We start from the raw sequence: 6736 nt of genomic DNA on the forward strand, positions 1-6736 counted from the left end.
ACACACACAGGCGCGTGCGCGCACACACACACACACACGCTGACTAGTCACCGTGCCTGCTCAGTCTTTCCTGCAGGACGGGGGCTCCGGATTTCTCTGTGTGGCTGGCCACGTGCTACGCCAGAGGCTTGAGGAGTGCACACCTGCCCTGAGACGCTCACAGGCAGAGCGGTTCGACATGCCGACTCGGGCCCTTGTCCTGCCGGGGACAGACACGCAGCGGCTCTCGGGGAGCCTGAGCCCCTCTGCCAGCCAGCGGCTCACACGGCAGAGAGTGCCTGAGGTGCAGGCGGTGCGCAGGAGGTCGGTGCCGGTGACAAGAGCAAGGGGCATTTTCTGCAGCAGGCGGTCCATCCCCAACCTCCCTCTCCCCCTGGGAAAACCACCGAGTCTCGTCTGTTGAAGGGATTACGAATTGAGCACTAGAAACTGCTTATTGATCTGAAAATGGAGGGTAAAAATAGGCATCTCAAGGAAAAGGACTATAAATGCCCATCTTTAAAGTCCATCTTGCTTCTCTTACCAGTTCTGAAATGGGAAGGGAAAGTTGCTCAGTCGTGCCTAACTTTCTGTGACCCCATGAACTGCAGCCCACCAGGCTCTTCTGTCCATGGGGATTCTGCAGGCAAGAATACTGGAGTAGGTAACTGTTCCCTTCTCCAAGGGATCTTCCCAACCCAGGGATTGAACCTAGGTCTCCCACATTGCAGGCAGATTCTTTACCATCTGAGCCACCAGGGAAGCTCGAATTCTGAAATGGGAAGGGAGAACTGCTAAAGAGCTGAAAGTGTAGGCTGTAAAGTCATGCTTGACTTGCCCAGACTCAAATTTTGACTCCGTCGCTTTCCCTAGGTGTGGGAGCCTGACCAACAACTTCATCTTTTGGAGTCTCATGTTCCTCTCTGTAAAGCAGGCATCAGAGATCAGTGAAGGTTACATAGTCGTGTCTGACTCTTTGCAACCCCACAGACTATACAGTCCATGGAATTCTCCAGGCCAGAATACTGGAGTGGGTAGCCTTTTCCCTTCTCCAGGGGATCTTCCCAATCCAGGGATCAAACCCAGGTCTCCCGCATTGCAGGCAGATTCTTTATCAACTGAACTATGAGGGAAGCCCAAAGCGGGCATAGTAGTCCTTTTAAGAGAGTGGCTGCCAAGATTAAGTAAGATAGATCCCGTGAAGCACTACACACAGAACACAGTCAGTGCTTCTAAAAGAGGAGCTATGATGTGTATTCTTACTCTGGTGCTCGCTACCTTTCACAAGGCATTTAAAGCATTAATACGTTGCTTCACTTGATCTCCACAGTTATTCTGCGATAGAACATTAATCCCGTGCCAAGGCAGAACCAAAGCTCAGAACATCACTGGTGACTTGGTTTGTGGTCCCTTTGGCCAGACTGCAACGCCAGGCTCTGGGGCCTGTGAAATCTGGGGTGGAGATCAGAAATTGAAAACAGTCTCTTTACTTCCAGCACTTGGCCCGGGAAGGGAAATGGGGCCCAACACTTAGGGCTGGCTGGGAAGGGGGGTTGTGGAAGAGTTGGGAGGGGGGTGCTCCAAGAGGGAAGCTGGCTGTAAAGTTAAGAAGACGCTCAAGGCCACTGGGTGGTGGAAGTCACAGATGCTGGCAAATGATCCAAGGGAGCGCTGACTCCAGATGGCATTTTGCCAACCGATTTAACGTCTACATGTAAGCTATCAATTCTACCCCCAAGCCTGGAAGCTGTGCTGCCAAGAACAGCATGGTCAGAAACACAAGTTGAAAAGAGAGCAGAATCAGTTTTTGTTTCATGTGGAGAATGTGCTGTTTTCAGCATGAAAACCTGGGAAAAGGATGCAAAGAAAGGCAAGTTTCTCCCAGCTGACGGTGAAACTTACTGTGGTGGACGTGGAGGGCAAGGGGTGGGGGGGCCCACAAGGAGGGAAGAGAGAGCTCTTAAAGCCAAGATGTCCTCCTGGAAGGCCTGACTAGACCCCACGATCTCTGCCTCACTTGGGGTGGGCATGCCAGGCTGGGGCAGGGAGAAGAGTAGGGGACCTCGGGGGAGGCAGTCCGGTTCATAAACCTGGGGCAGGGCTGACGTACAAAGACAAACAAGAGACAATACTGTAAGGATAGATGTTCAGGCGTGAGTGGGGGGAAGTGATCTGCTTGAGAGCTGGCGGATGTCTATTTCAGACAAAGCAGCCAGTCCCCGAGATGCTGGAGGCCGACGGTTGGGATAGGTGCCATTCGGGGGCCGGATGAAAGATGATCCTGAAAGTGGCGGGGGGTGGGTGGTGGGGAGAAGATATAAGATTTCAGGCAACTCTGCCTCAGGCACGTACCTTCCTTCTGATTTCTGTGGACGCCAGCTGGCTGGGGGGAGGGGAAAGGCAGGCAGGAAAAACCAAGAGATCTCCCCAGTGGTGGAGGGAAACAGGGGAAGTCAGAGGGAGGGGGAGATGTTCTAGGTTCAAAGAAATCAACTTAGAAAGCTTCCTTTATAAAAATAGCCACTGCCCCATCCTAGCCTATTTATATCACCCGCCTGAGATCGCTATCGGGACCGGGCCTGCATCACAAGACCCAGTGAAAAACCCTCCCTGTGTGGAGCGCTGGCTGCCTGATTTACGGGAGGGTGTCTGAAAGGGCGGCGGGGCAACTGAGTCAGGGACAATGTGAGTGCTGGCACCACACGGGGCACCTGCGAGTGGGTCTCACTCTACGGAAATAGATAGGTTCCTGAAAAGTTGGCCTGAACGTGAACTCAACTAACGGGAGTCATATTTTCCTAGTGAAGCACATTTTAAAACTAGAGATGGATTAGGGGAGGGGTGGCCAAATAAACAAACAAAACAGCGGTGACCCTAAGACCAAACAAAAGCCATTCTTCGTTCAGCAAACTTGAAAACGGCACTCACTTAAAAAGCCATTATAAATGCTCATAAAACACAAATGATTTGTCGGCAAACATATGCCCAGCGCCTCTGACACACAAGAGACTGCACCAGGCTTTGGGGGCGGGGCGGGGCTCCAAAGACTCCAGGGCCTGCCCCTTGGGAGCTCGCTCACAATCTGGGGCTATAAGGGAAGTGATACTAAATATTCACGTTATCTCCCCCTGGATGGAGACAAGGGGTGTATGAGGGGTCGCCTGGCCCTTTAAGTGCTCTCTGGCCTTGGAACAGCTCTGTCTCCATCCTGCCAGGAGAAGCCGACCAAGCTCGCCTCTAAATATGTCTTTTCAAAAACCCTCCGTTTATGAGTTAAAGGCTGCTGGCCATGTGGTGCTGTGTCATAACTGCTATTTAACTTGAAAAAAAGAAAAGCAAGAAGAAGAAACAAACAAAAAAACAACGATCTGGGCATTTTATAAATAAGAAGAGTTAGGGTACTTAGTAGCTCTCTGAGAAGTCAAAGATCTGAACAACCCAAGGGGTTGTTATTTTAAACTTTAAAGGGCATTTGCTCAGGGATCTGTTTGTTTGGAAAAGGCCTGCCTCCTCCTACTTGATGCTCTCCTGCACATACAACACTGGTGACAAGAACAGACACCTAACCAGTTGTTAGCTCCATAGCTGCAGATCAGGGGCATCCTGGGTTTGTGTTAAGCAAGGGACAACACACCACTGGCACCAACAAAAATGATGACAACGCCGCCAGCAGCTGCTGCCACGTGATCAGGACTGGGGAACAGGAGCTCAAACTGTGCTACATCCCCCAGACACTGTGTGCCCCGGGAGCTGGTACCACACCGGGGGCCTGCTAGTAACGGTGGAACTCTTCCTGGCATTTCTGACTTAGACCTGAAAGTGTACAGAATAAACAGTACGCTTTTTTTTTTTTTTTTGAAGAAACACTTCTTGTTTCATGATTATCAATGAAGCTATGGCAGAGACTGCTGGTTCTCCTAAAATCCATTCTTTCTGCCTGCGATGCAGTAGACCCGGGTTCGATCCCTGAGTCGGGAAGATCCCCTGGAGGAGGGCATGGCAACCCACTCCAGTATTCTTGCCTGGAGAATTCCATGGACAGAGAAACCTGGTGAGCTACAGTCCATGGGTCGCAAAGAGCAGGATACAACTGAGCGACTCACACTTTTACTTTTACAGATAGACTTCCTTTCTGGTTCTAATATCCATTCTTTCCTTCTTCCTTTTACAGACAGAGTTCCTCCTGCTAGTTTTTTACTAGCAAGATACATGGCTGCCCTGGAGACTACATTTCCCAGCCTGCCTTAAAATGCAGATGACCACGTGACTAACAGTTGGCCAACGGGAGGCAAGTAACCCCTGGGTCATGCCCTTAAAAGGGAAATCATTTGCCCTCAGCTTCCTCTCTTACCCCCTTTCCATATTCTGGAGTGTGGACCTGACAATACCAAGCCAGTTTTGACAAGACCTAGCAGGGTTTCTTAATTTTGAAGTCCACAGATGGCAAAGGGGTCTATTTACACAGAACTGTTGGTCTATAAATTTGAATGGGGAAAATGCTATATAACTTTATACACTAACTTCTATCTGAAGTTAATTAGTTCCTTCAAGTATCAGGTAGGGGAAAAAAAAAACACAGAAGTATTAGCAAGATCTAGGACTCTGTCAGCAACAGACATTTACAGATAACCTCATAACACATTATACTTGTTATGGATTATCATAAAATATTATATAAACTCATAAATATTTTTAAATTAGTCATCATTATACTTGCCCCTAGATCATTACTTGATGTCTTAATAAAGCAGATACTGCTATATTATGGGGCTTCCCAGGTGGTGCTAGTGGTAAAGAACAGGAGACGCAAGAGATGTGGGTTCAATCCCTGAGTCAGGAAGATCCCCTGGAGTAGAGAACAGTAAACCACGCCAGTAGTCTTGCCTGGAGAACTCCATGGACAGGGGAACCTAGCAGGCTACCGTCCATGAAGCTGCAGAGAGTCAGACATGACTGAGTGACTGACTGCACGCACTATATGAGCTTGTTTCATTTTTAAAATTACTTTGGTAATTGTATTTCAACACAATTGCTTTCCTTTGTAATTCTATGTATTTTATCTTTTACACATTTAAAAATACTACTCTGTGAAGTGGTCTGTAGGCTTTGCCACACTGTCAGAAGGATTCATGGCACACCAAAGCATGCCATGAAGCCTCACCTAGAGACTGGCAGAGTCTAGGGACCTGAGTTTCTGAGGACTATCTAAGGAACTCAGGCCCATGGATGACCTTTGCAGCAGAGCCACCCTTCAAGTTGTGGAGCGCTCCTCTAGAGCAGGGCTGCACAAGAAAATGATCACAGAAATGTTCTATACGTGCTGCTCAATACAACAGCCTATAGTCAAGTAGCTAAAGTGCTTGAAAGGAGACCAGTACAACTGAGGAACTAAATTTTATCTTATTTTAATTCATTTAAATGCAAACAGACACTTGTACCTAGCAGCTACCACACTGGATTAACACAGCTCTAGACTGTTACATGACAGAGAAACGTATTTCTGTCTGCCTTGAACTGTGACATTGTGGGGACTCCCTGTTACAGTACTAAGCTTAAGATATATCTCAACTAATAGATAAGCTCACCTGGAGTCAATAATAATAAATATACTAGGGACAGAAGGCACACGTGCAGATACAAACTCAACAGGTAAAGAAACTCACTAACTGAAACCAAGATCTACAGTAAGAATCTTCTATTTACAAAGCAGTCCCATGCACCTTACTTCAGCGGACACCTCTAACCACCCCGTGTTTATTACTGCACCGATCTTACTCTCAAAGGGTCAGGGGACTTTGTTGACATTACAAAGATGGTAGAACCAGAAGTCAACCCCAGATCCTCCTACCACACCTCATGCCTTCTGGCATTTCCAATGCCTCTAGACGGTAGTCCGCCATCAGAAGTGGCCCAGCAGCTGCAAAAGACCTACAGCCAGAACTTGGCCACCCCGGCCCACTCCTAGATGTCCATTTGCCTCTAGGGCACACGCAGCTGCCAAGCCCTTTTTCTGGCCCTGTGAGCTTTGAGATGCTGCAGGCATCTGAATTTCCCAAATTCCTGGCAAACTGCCCGTTTCCTTGGGAGTCTACTATCTTGCAAGGACTTCTGAGTTCTGGGAACGGTGGTTGAAATACTCTTCTCAAGCCCAGGAAAGGACTTGGAAACGACACTGCCTTTTCAGCAAACCTTACTGCCAGGGTCAATTCAATGACAGCTCACTTTCTTCCTTTTGAAATTAGTTCAAAGAACACTATTATTTTAGAGCAATAACCAAACATAATAACAGGTTATAATTTTATCAGTTAACAAAAGGGCCAAGTCTTAAATTCTAAACAACAAAGACACCAAAAGGAGAAAAGCCAATAGTGAGGTGTGACAACACCCCACAACTCAAGCTTCCATTCGGAGGCTAGGCTATACCCACTCTGCCTTTGGCCAGCCTTGGTTCTCTCTACCTGCCAGCACACCCGTCTATTCCCTAGCCTATAGAACTCCTATGTATCCTTCAAAAAAACCAGTCTGTCCACTCTCATGATCACTTCTTCCACATCACCTTGCCAACAAAGGTCCATATAGTCAAGGCAATGGTTTTTCCAGTAGTCATGTACAGATGTGAGAATTGGACTAAAGAAGGCTGAGCACTGAAGAATTGATGCCTTTGAACTGTGGTGCTGGAGAAGACTCTTGAGAGTCTCTTGGACTGCAAGGAGATGAAACCAGTCAATCCTCAAGGAAATCAACCCTGAATATTCAT

Source organism: Cervus canadensis, chromosome 22 (genome assembly GCF_019320065.1).
Source record: "Cervus canadensis isolate Bull #8, Minnesota chromosome 22, ASM1932006v1, whole genome shotgun sequence".
Classification (NCBI taxonomy): Eukaryota; Metazoa; Chordata; class Mammalia; order Artiodactyla; family Cervidae; genus Cervus; species Cervus canadensis.